The sequence below is a fragment of the Miscanthus floridulus genome, unplaced genomic scaffold (assembly GCF_019320115.1).
Source record: "Miscanthus floridulus cultivar M001 unplaced genomic scaffold, ASM1932011v1 fs_721_1_2, whole genome shotgun sequence".
Taxonomy (NCBI): domain Eukaryota; kingdom Viridiplantae; phylum Streptophyta; class Magnoliopsida; order Poales; family Poaceae; genus Miscanthus; species Miscanthus floridulus.
In genome coordinates this window covers 16,786-28,951 of record NW_027097166.1, presented here as the reverse complement: position 1 = coordinate 28,951, position 12,166 = coordinate 16,786, and the positions used below count along the sequence as shown (strand labels likewise).

At 46.5% G+C, this 12,166-nt stretch overlaps 2 pseudogenes; both read left to right on the top strand.

Moving 5' to 3' along the window:
* Positions 1-2,191: 2,191 nt before the first annotated feature.
* LOC136532825 (protein Rf1, mitochondrial-like) lies at positions 2,192-4,558 on the top strand (annotated as a pseudogene).
* Positions 4,559-6,181: 1,623 nt separating this feature from the next.
* Positions 6,182-7,504, top strand: LOC136532826 (L-galactono-1,4-lactone dehydrogenase 1, mitochondrial-like; annotated as a pseudogene).
* Positions 7,505-12,166: the final 4,662 nt, after the last annotated feature.

Genomic DNA, 12,166 nt, shown 5'->3' with positions numbered 1-12,166 from the left:
ACCGAACCCTGAGTATCCAGCGTCTGGTCGTTTACAGTAAGCATCCAAGAGCGACCGAACGCATCCGGTCAGTACTGACCAGACCCTGACAGCGTCCGATCATCACTTGAAAACTGTTCACGGGTTGAACCGACCGGAGCATCCGGTCAAAACGATCGGAGCATCCGGTCACCCCGTAGAAGCTCATAACGGTTCGTTTTTCAGGCTACCTTATAAATAGAAGCTCCACTCATGAGTGAAGTTACTTTTGCTCATTCCAACAGCTGAGAAACACGTTTGTGAGTGCCAAGAAGAGCAAGGTCCTAGTGAGGTGTTTGTGATTCGAGAATCCAAGAGTGAAACCTCATTAGTGAATCAAGAGTAGACAAGTGTGCATCCATCTTCTCATTAGGCTTCGCGTGGTCAAGTGAGAGTTTGTGCTTGTTACTCTTGGTGATCGCCATCACCTAGACGGCTTGGTGGTGATTGGGAGCTTGGTGATCACCCGGCGGAGCTTGTGGGTGACCCAACTCAAGTTGTGAGCAGCTTTGGGTGATTCGCCGCAACAGAGTGTCGAAGAATCAACCCGTAGAGAGCACTTGATCCTTGCGCAGATCAAGGGGGAGCTACACCCTTGCGTGGGTGCTCCAACGAGGACTAGTAGGGAGTGGCGACTCTCCGATACCTCGGCAAAACATCGCCGCGTTCCTTTCTCTCCCTATTTACTTTGAGCACTTACTTTGAGTATTTACTTTGAGCAATTCAATACTTGTTTTACATTCATAGAATTGCTATGCTAAAGTAAGTTTGGAACATAGGGTGCAAGTCTTTTGTGCGTTGATTTGATAGAAACACTTTTCTAGGCACAAGGGGTTAATTGGGCTATTCATAGGATTTGATTATTGCAAGAAAATTTAGAATTAGCCCAATTCACCCCCCTCTTGGGCATCTTGATCCTTTCAAAAGGGTAGGTTCTTGCGGCGCCCAACGTGCGGGCTTAGCGGGTGATGCTAATTAACCACCGAACCACCAAGTGAGCGGTCGACACAATGGGGACTAGCGTGTTGGTAAACACATGAACCTCGGGAGAAAAATCATCGTGTCAACCTTATTCTTCCTGTTGGTTTGCATCCCCGTTACACAAGCTTGCAATTACTTTTATACATATTAAGCTTGTGTAGTTGCTCTTGTAATTAGATAGCTTGTGTAGCTTGCTAATTACCTTCTTGCTTGTGTAGCATAGAAGTAGTTCCTTTGCGTGGCTAATTTGGTTTTAGTAACCTTGTTAGTCACATTACTTAGTTTGTGTAGCTAAGTATTTGCGCTCTCTAATTAGGCATTGGTTGCCTTGTTATTGAGCATTGCTAGTGAGCTTAGTTAGCTTTGTGCTTTTGCTTACTAGCATGTGTAGGAGCTCCCTTGTTGCTTAAAGTACTAGTGGCATAGGTTTGTGTAACCTTGCTCCTAGAATTGTTTAGGAGAGCTCTAGCTAACCCAGCACCTTAGTTGCATAATTAGTATCTTTGCAAGGTGCTAGTGAACATATATAGAGGGGTGTAGTCTTGGCTAGACCGATAGTTTTAATTCCGCACTTGTTTCGGTTAGCCAATGTGATTAAGTTTCAAAAAGGACTATTCACCCCCCCTCTAGTCGCCATCTCGACCCTTTCACACGGCCTGCTCCTCCGAGTCAGGCCAGGCCAGGCCCGCTAGCCTCCATGACGGGACGAGCTTGGGCCGGGCAAAAAAAAGGCCTTGGACTGGGCCGACCGGCTCGGGCTGCATGGCCAACTATGCCTTTAGGATAGAAAAAGCCTCCTGCCCAGCGCCCGTCGCCCGCCTGCTCCCAACCAGCCTGCGCGCCTACGCTGTCGTCGTCGCCGCCTGCCGCTGCCACCTGACGTTTTAGCTCCTGCCCTCACAGAGTCAACCGCGCCATGGCGCAGCACTCACAGATGCGCCCAGCTTACGCGAGCTGCTCTACTTCACCAATCTGGAGGCTAACGCGGCCACGCCGTCGCCGTGGCCGCCGTCGCGCGACGTTCTAGCACCTGCCCTTGCCGAGTCAACCACTCCACGACACAGCACTCGTGGCTTCGCCTAGCTCAAGCCGTCACACTAGCTGCTCGCTTGCTCTGCTTCACCAATCCAGAGGCTGACGTGGCACCGTCCGTGCCTCTCCTCGCCGGGTCAGATTAGCCTCGCCCCTCGGCATGTCCCGCCGCGTGAGCACCGCCCATGATCGGTGCTTGGGGCTAGAGCATGCCACGATAGGCCACGCCAGGTCGGGGAACCTCGACCTCGACGATGTGCTCAAGCTGTTCGACGAATTGCTCATCCACGCCAGGCCTACCTCAGTTCGTGCCCTAAACCAGATGCTTAGCGTTGTGTCTCGTGTGAAATGCTCATCGTCATCCAAGCTCGTTGTCTCCCCATTCAACCGAATGTTCCGTGATTGCTCCAACAAGTGCCTCCCGAACTTTGTACCTACATCATCATCATTGGCTGCTTTTGCAGCATGGGCTGCCTGGAGCATGACTTCGTCGCCTTTGGCCTCATCCTTAAGATGGGCTGGAGGGTGGATGACATACTCGTCAATCAACTGCTCAAGGGCCTATGTGACACCAAGAGGGTGGATGAGGCCATGGACATATTGCTCCGACGAATGCCCCAAGTTGGATGCACACCCAGTGTAGTTTCATACAACACACTTCTTAAGGGTTTCTGTGATGAAAAGAGAGCTGAGGAGGCACTTGAGCTGCTCCACATGATGGCTGATGGTCAAGGTAGTAGCAGTTGTGGTGCCATAGACCACCGTCATCAAGGGTTTCTTTAGTGAGGGTCTGGTGGATAAAGCTTACAGCTTGTTCCTTGAAATGGGTGTTTCACCAAGTGTTGTGACATACAATACAATCATTGATGGCCTGTGCAAAGCTAAAGTGGTTGATAGGGCCGAGGGTGTCTTTTAGCAGATGGTTGATAAAGGTGTTAAGCCAAACAATGGGACATATAGTTGTCTCATCCATGGATACCTCTCAATAGGACAGTGGGAAGAGGTGGTTCAATGGCTCAAAGAAATGTCCGCACGTGGTCTTGAGCCAGATGTTTTACTTATGGTTTGCTTCTGGACTATCTATGCAAGAATGGAAATTGCAGTGAAGCTAGAATTTTTTTTAATTCTATGATTAGGAAGGGCATAAACCTAATGTAACTATCTATGCCATTATGCTTCATGGATATGGTACCAAAGGATCTCTTTCTGAAATGCATGATCTCCTAAATTTGATGTTAGCAAATGGTATTTCACCTGATCATCATATCTTCAACATTGTGATTTGTGCATATGCTAAAAAGGCAATGATAGATGAAGTGATGCAGATATTTATCAAAATGAAGTAGCAAGGTTTGAGTCCAGATGTCATCAGTTATGCAACATTAATAGATGCACTTTGCAAGTTGGGAAGAGTGGATGATGCCGTGCTCCAATTCAATCAGATGATCAATGAAGGAGTGACTCCTAACAATATAGTTTTTAACTCCCTTGTTTATGGACTTTGCACTGTTGACAAATGGGAGAAGGTTGAGGAATTATTTTTTTGAAATGTTGAATCAAGGGATTCGCCCTGACATCGTGTTCTTCAACACAACATTGTGTAACTTATGCAAAGAAGGATGGGTTATGGAGGCCCAGAGGCTCATTGACTCGATGGTTTGCTTGGGTGTGAAGCCTGATGTTATCTCATACAATACATTAATAGATGGCCACTGCTTAGCTGGTAGAATGGATGAAGCGGCAAAGTTACTTGGCGGTATGGTCTCAACTGGCTTGGAACCTAACATTGTTTCCTATAATACATTACTTCATGGCTATTGTAAAGCTGGTAGGATAGACAATGCATATTGTCTTTTCCAAGAAATGTTGAGGAAGGGAGTTATGCCTGGAGTTGTGACTTACAGTACTATACTGCATGGTTTGTTTCAGATTGAGAGATTTTCTAAAGCAAAGGAACTGTACCTCCTCAATATGATTAATAGTGAAAAACAATGGTCCATTTGCACATACAACATAATTCTAAATGGGCTTTGCAAAAACAATTGTGTTGATGAAGCATTCAAAATATTTTAGAGCCTCTGTTCTAAGGATCTTCAACTTGACATTATTACTTTCAACATTATGATTGATGCTTTGTTGAAAGGTGGTAGAAAGAAAGATGCCATGGATTTGTTCGCTGCTATCCCTGCTAATGGTTTGGTTCCAAGTGTTGTGACCTACCTCTTAATGACAGAAAATCTCATAAAAAGAAGGGTTGCTAGATGAGTTTGATGGTCTATTTTCAGCGATGGAAAAGAGTGGCTGTGCTCCAAACTCGCATATGCTAAATACTATAGTTAGGAGGCTGTTGGATAGAGGTGAGATACTGAGGGCTGGGGCTTACCTGTCTAAAATTGATGAGAAGAACTTCTCACTTGAGGCTTCCACTACTTCCATGCTTATATCACTTTTCTCGAGGAAGGAATATCAGCACCATGCAAAGTCCCTACCTGAAAAGTATCGTTTCTTCAATGAAGCCAATAAGTGAGTGTTGGAAAAAAAGAGTTCAGTTTTTGGGCCATGCTATGTGGTGTGCTATGAATGATGAAATTCTTTAGAGAAATATTCTCTTATGACCTGTATCATGAGTCACTGAAAAATATATGTACACTTGTTATGGTTTGGTATCCCAAAATTTCAATGCTCCTGTGGCCTGGTGTTCTGTATGCAAATACATATTTACTTTCTATTCTCTTACCGACATCAGATGCTCGCTAAAGGAACAAAATTACAGAGTTCTTCTTCAATTACAAAAGCCTGACACAAGCAAATCTCTAGTATGATTATTCTGCATACGAACACTGGGCCAAAATTGAGGTACCAATTTCTACTGCTAGTTGCAAGATTTTTTCAGACATTATTTCGGTTGTTTCCTAGACTTCTTTGAACACATGAATGAAAATAGCATTAGTCTGATTATTAATTTCAAAAGTATGACCTCTTCACTTGCACGAATACCTGGCTGAGCTCTTTATATCTGGATATATTTCATGCCTAGTGATTATTCTCTCTCCATTCTTCCTAGGTTCCAAAAGACAAGGATGAACTTGCTGAACTACAGGCCAGGCTGAGGCTTAGGAAGTGTTTCCCTGTGGATGCATATAATGTAACAAGGCATGCATGGAGCTGAACCCCAATAAGTTTCTCTCAAATGCGAAGTTAGAGAAGCTGTTTCCAGTGTTGGAGCCTGTTCACCAAGCAAAGTAACATGTGTTAAAGAGCGAGGGCACACATCTTGTCATTGATGCTAAATCAAAGAGCAGAGCTACCAGCCATAGGTGGTTACAGACACGCAGAGTTACATTCGTTGCAGGAGGCTTAACCCATCACATTTGTAATTCATTCCTATCATAGGTGGTTACAGATCCTGTCGAATGAAATCGGAATAGTAGTTTATGCAGTCAACTGGCATACTCAATGCTGTTGAAGCCATTTGATCTACTCAAATGAAGTAAAAATGCCATTATTTAGTTTTCTACGGTGATCTTGCAAATCAACTTGCTTGGGACTTAAAGGCTTTGTTGTTGTTGTTGTTGTTGTTGTTGTTGTTAGTTTTCTATGGTATTTTCTAGCTGTATCAGCAATGGTATTTGTTTTTTTACTTACGCCACCTTATAGATGCTTTTCAGAACTGAAGCAGAAAGTAATGACCCAGAAATAGGTACATGTAAGAGCCCTGTTGGGAGGGGGGCCCTAGGGGTGCGGCGGATAGGGTTTAGGTGCGGTGGCTATGGTGCAGGCGGCTAGGGTTTAGGGGAGGAAGAGGGGGCGGCGTGGAAGAGAAGAAGAGAAGGAGGCGCAACACAGAGGGGAGGGAACGGAGAGGGGTAGGAAAGCCCTAGGCTACTTCTTTGTTGATCCCAGATGATTACAATGCCTCATAGTCTTGAGTATAGGTGTATCTTAAGTAATCTAACGAGGAAGGTTCTTATAGATTTGGACTCCTCTGGATCCTATCTAATCTAAACCGACTCTATCCCTGATCTCTTTCCTTTATTCGAGATCCTCCAGATATGGATGTTGGCGGTGCGCTTTGGGCCCAGCCGGGTATCTTAGCCCAGGTCTTGGGCCTCTCATTAGGCATATGACAGTACACTTTCATTTACTGAGGGACAAGCTGCTTGCTCTTGATCCTCTGGATAAAGATCATGTGATGAAAATCAATAAAGCGGAAGCTGAGTATTGGAAGAAGTCTGAAGGGTATCGCATGGGCTGGAGTGATGAAATACTAGGCTTCGATTGGGGTGGGACGCAGTGGGTTTCTAGAAACTGCTTCTGCACAGGAATCGTAGCAAAGCCAAGTATGAAGGATCTTGATTGAAAAGGAGGAGATACCCAGACCTGGACCTATTGAGCAGCATTGGACTGTCCGCAGCAAGATTCCAATGAGCCCATCATCAAGCTCTGAAGATGTGTTTTCATGGGTAATTAATTTTTCCTTGTCCAATAGTTTTTTTGTTTCCTGTATGTTTAATCTGTGCTGCTACTGCCACCTGTCATCACCTACCTAAAAGCTCTTTTGCAACTCTTACTAATTTGTTTGTATTGATTTCTTTGCTGTATAATTTTGTTGAAAAAAGTGATATTTTGCAATTCGATTGTGCGCTCTACTCTCTTCTGATAGTTTCTGCTAAATATAGTAGCAGAACTTGCTCTCTTGCAGTGTTGCTTCTACTCTTTCAAATACAAGGGGACATCCTTGCTTCAATGTCGATGATAGTACCAAATTGTTCTACTGTATGTAGTTGTTATCTTTCTCATGTTTCTGAGACAATCACATATATTCTGAAACAGTTGCACGTTACAACTCGTAACTGCTATGGAAAGCTCACCTCCTGCATCTTCTAATAAATCATATGCAATGCCTGTCTTACAAAACCTGGTTCTATTTTACACCTGTGGTGTATAGTCTCGGTGACCAACTTACTGGGATCCATGCAGGTTGGTATTATAATGTACTTGCCAACATCAGATGCTCGCCAAAGGAAGGAAATTACAGAGGAGTTCTTCAATTACAGGAGCCTGGCACAAAGTCTCTGGGATGATTATTCTGCCTATGAACACTGGACCAAAATTAAGGTACCAATTTTTACTACTAGTTTCAAGATTTATTCAGACATTGTTTGTGTCATTCCTAGGCTTCACACAAGTGAAAATAGCATCAGTCTGGTTAATTTCAAAAGTACGACCTCTTCACTTGCACGGATACCTGACTGAGTTCTTTATTTGCATAAATTTCATGCCTGGTGATTATTTTGCTACATTCTTCCTAGGTTCCGAAAGACAAGGACAGACTTGAACTCGAGGCCAGGCTCAGGAAGCGTTTCCCTGTGGATGCATATAATGTAACAAGGCTCGTATAGAGCTGGACCCCTCATATGCAAAGTTAGAGAAGCTGTTCCCAGTGTTGGAGCCCGTTCACCAAGCAAAGTAACATGTTTTGAAGAGCGTGGGCAGATAACTTGTAACTTGTTATTGATGCTAAATCGAAGAGCAAAGCTACCAGCGTGTGCTGTAGGCGGTTACAGACACGCAGAGTTACATTCGTTGCAGGATGCTTAAGCCATCACATTTGTAACTCTGTTCCTATCATGATACTCTGATCCTGCCGAATACAAAAAAACTCAACCTGTAGGGGATAAGCCACCCCAGGCATTGCTGTAAGAGAGAAGACCTTCTCAGGCCGAGAAAACCCCTAAACCCTTGCCCCACACTGACACAGGGGCACCGTTGCCCTGTAAGAACCGGGTCAGTCCTTTTGATCTGTGCTTTGGCCGTGTGACAGACGATGGGATTTTTTTAGCCCCAGCCTTAAATTCGCTCCTATGGGGAGTCGAACTCAGGACATGACAAGTGCCAGCGAGGCCACCTAACCGGTTCAGCTAGGCACACTTTTGCTGATCCTGCCGAATGAGATGGCGATTATATAGAAAACAAATTGATGATTCAATCTGTAGCAGCAGACTAGAACTTTACTGCGTATTTTTTAAATCCTATATTGTTACTTCCAACTGTGCTGTAGTTAGCGCTGGAAGCAAATCCTGTTCTTTTTTTTTTTTTGAACTTGAAGCAAATCCTGTTCTTGATACAGTTATTCTTGATAAAAGTCTTGTTAGATGGTGTGACCTGAAGATGGGCACAATAACGTATGTGACAAAGCCTACATGGTAGTGGGAGGACTTGGAAAAATCTGATAAATCCTACATGGTTGTGAGAGAACTTGGAGAAATCTAACCAGCTTGTACTTTTTTTTTCCTCGAACAGCGCAGGAGAACTGTGCGTCATTTCATTAAGGTAGAAGAAATGGTACAAGGGTCAGACACACACCCCAACTCACACACCCCACACCCTAGACACTAAGATACAGGCTCACCACCCAAAGATCAAGAACGACCAAAAGCCTCCGAGCATTAAGCTACAGCAGGCAGCGGCTTGATAACAAGCTCCTGGAGTTTGGAAGCCCCAGCCGAGCACCAAAGCCCCCCCTCCGCGCTAATGGACCTAAGACCTCCTGAACACTTGGCCTCTTATTATCAAAGACACAAGTGTTGCGATGCTTCCAAATCTCCCGGGCCACCAGGATTATCAAGGAATTGAGGCCTTTACGCACTTCTTTGAGGACAGCAGCAGTAGACCTCTTCCACCACCCTGAGAAACGAGTTACAGCAGACTGTGGTGCCAAATGTAGCAGCCCAAACTAATACAAAACCAGGGACCAGACTTGTCGAGCGAAGACACAGCCCACTAGCAAATGATTTATTGTTTCATCATCTTAATCACATAAGGGGCAAGACTCAGGATGGAGCAGATTCCTCTTTGCTAGTCGATCAACTGTCCAAACACCAACCAAATGAAAAACTTACAGCGCGGGGGAGCCTAGGTTTTCTGGATCCTTCTCCACGACCCAAACTTGATGGATCAAGAAAGAAGGCTACATAGGCAGAGTTGCTACTATAGGAACCATCCTACGTTAACTTCCAATTATATCTGTCCGAGATCTCTGGATGCAAAATAATTATGTCCACCTATCCCAAATGTGGAGGTAATCAAGCAATACCTCTACTGTACGAGCTCCCGTAATATCTTGAACCCAGCTTCTATTATGCAGAGCTTGGGCCACAGTCCTTCTTTTAGTTGTTCATTTTTGAACCGCATTGAATAGGTTAGGCGCTATTTCACCACGGTATGCCCATCCAGCCATCTATCTGTCCAGAACAATATTTCCTCTCCATTTCCAACTATGGCATCAACTGCAACATTAAAGAGGGCTTGGGTGTCGGTGTTTCGAACCACCGGCTAGTAAATTTGTATCTGCACGTCTGTCCCGGATGGTGTGCTAGGAGGACACAAGGATTTATACTGCTTCGGACAGAATGTTCCTACGTTTAATCTGCTGCTGTTCGTGCTACCGGCACTAGTTTGTAGTAGGGGTTAAAAACGGGCGAGAGAGTGAGAAGGTCCCAAGTCCCTAGTGAAAAGATCAAATGGATTTGAGTCTTGTTGAGCTCGTTCAGTCGTGCCCTTCATGGGGCGTCCTGCTTCCCCTTTTATAGGTGAAGGCAAAGACGCGGGTTACAGAGAGAGAAAGAGAGAAAAGGAGAAAAGTGAGGGAGAAGAAGGCCTCCAGGGTCGTGGTGTCCTTCATCTCCTTTATGCGTGTCCCGCCGGTCCTATAGATGATGACGGGGACGGCTCCACGTCGTGGCCCTATTCGTCACTGGCGCTATATGTAGGAATCATCAGCCGGTCGTGGCGCTCCACTCCATTTTGGCGGGCGACATGGTCAACAGGTACTCCTGTCAGAAGCCGTACGGGGATTAGACAGCACAGTGCCGGCACGCCCAACATTCTTTGTGATGTGAGCCCCTAGGTATGGTCTGTCGTGGCCACGGGTCACGTCGAGACGTGCCCGCTTCCCTCCCGGTGTCAGAAGTTTGACCCTAGGGTCATACACTTAGACTCGTAGTGGTTGGAGGTGGTATGGATCTTCGTCAGGCAAGACAGAACCCGTGCCCAAGGGTTCTAGCTAGACAAAGCCCGCGCCCTCGGGGTCTGGCGAGACGGAGCCCACGCCTGAGGGGTCTGGCGAGACGGGGCCCATGCCCTCGGGGTTAGGTGAGACAAAGCCCGCACCCTCTGGGCGAATTAACGTTCATGACCATTAACTTCCTTCCTCCGGGTATCCCTAATATCGATACCCGACAGTAGCCCTCGAGCCTACGGAGGAGTAGAATACTCCTTTAGAGGCTTTTTTAGGCAGGAGGACTCTAAGGGCCTCGATCTCCCTTTGTAGCCCGCGGGGTGTCTTTGTAGGGTTGCGATTCCCTTCTGTCGTGATCGGACTCCTTGGGAGCATGTAGCTATAGGATTCGAGGGCCAAAAAAGATTTCTCTTGATTCTGATCTCTCCCTAGGATCCGATCGATTCGCCATCGTCATGTGACCATGTATTAGGTCTTCTTACGAGTCCAACTTCCCTCGAGCCCCCACATGTAGCTAGGGTCCGGTTGAGGGGTCAGGTCATCTTGTGATCGTCCTCCCTTAAGCATTTTTTTATAAAACGGAGGGGATGAGCTGTGCCATGTTTTCCTCGATGGACGAATCATGGTGCTCGGTGAACTGTTAACGGGCTAGTCCGAGTGGGGCCCTGGCTTCCCATTCATGGGGGTCTGGCATGGGTCAGCTGGTGACTAACTCTAGATTCTTGGTGGCCAATCCATATAGTTCTTGTGTCCATTCGACTAGTCCTAAGGGCTCACTGCCTTTCTTCGAGGAAAAACCATGGACTGCGAACTGACCAAGACTTGAACGTGGCCTAAGATGCCTGCAGCGATCATGCGCCAAGGTACTGGCTACTAGCAGGGCCATCCTTTTCCACCCCTCACTCTAAAGGTGCCTCAGACCGGTTGTGAACCCGTCAGTGGGCCAACCTTCGAACTCCTGGGCCTGAATGGGCCGTGGGAGCGTTTTTAGCTCCATATCTCTCCTTACCTATGGCGGTTCTTGACCCATTGAATGGGGCAAACCGTCATCTAGCGCATCCTTCGAGGGAGCAACTAGAGGTGGCGGGCGCACATTTCTCAGAGAGGAGATGTGACTAGGCACGGTGGGCGCGTAGATCTAGGCGGACGATTCTCCTCTCACTCCACCTTCCCTTATAAATAGCGGCCTTTCCCTCCATCTTTTGATACGCCTAACCGTAGCCTTGCCTTCTTTGCTTCTCTACCGCCAGCTTCGGATCTATTGCCTTCGCTCTTCCTCCGCCAGCGTAGCTCTCGTTCTTCTGCCCTTGCCTCCCATGGAGTTGTGGTATCGCTCTAATGTCACCCACACACGCGTAGAGGGCCTCGTCAAGCGTAGTCTTCTCTACGGGAGGGCCAACATGGCGGAGTGCTCATGCCCGGTCGTGAGGAGGCGTCGGCGCCGCTCGGTGGCTACATCATGTCCTTTGCGCCCTTCCACAAGCGTGGACTCACGATTCCTCCCCATCCATTCTCCTGGGGACTACTACACCATTACCAGATTGAGCCCCAATAGGATCCAGCACATCGCGGCCTTCATCGCGCTGTGCGAGGGGTACCTAGGGATCTGTCGACACGGAATTTTGTCCCGTGCCGAGGGCACACGAGCAAGCCAGAAGGGTCCGCTCGATGGAGCTAGAGATCCACCTAGCTTCAGCGTAGGGATGGTCGATCCTGCGCACTCCTCCCGAGACGTGCCAGTCAATTTGACCCTACAATTAACAAGGAGAGAAAGTTTATCAGTAATTTAGGGCGGAACATGCCGATGTTGCCAGACAGTCCCGAGTGTGAGTCTCTGAGAGCCGATATGAAAGGAGATCGACTAAATAGTCGAGTCCAGCATATTCATAAGAATGAATCCGTTAAAGCTCATGGGATTGCGTAAGAAGAATCGGTTATTGCTCAGGATGAATATCATTATTTAGACAATATATTGGTCAATGGCAAAAGGATGTCAACAGTAATTAGTTTATGCTAAGCTAATGACTACAAGTAACTGAACCCCTTTTATATAAAAGAAACAGTTCATCACCATTCAACCATTTAATAAAGATAAATCTAATGAACATGTTAGAT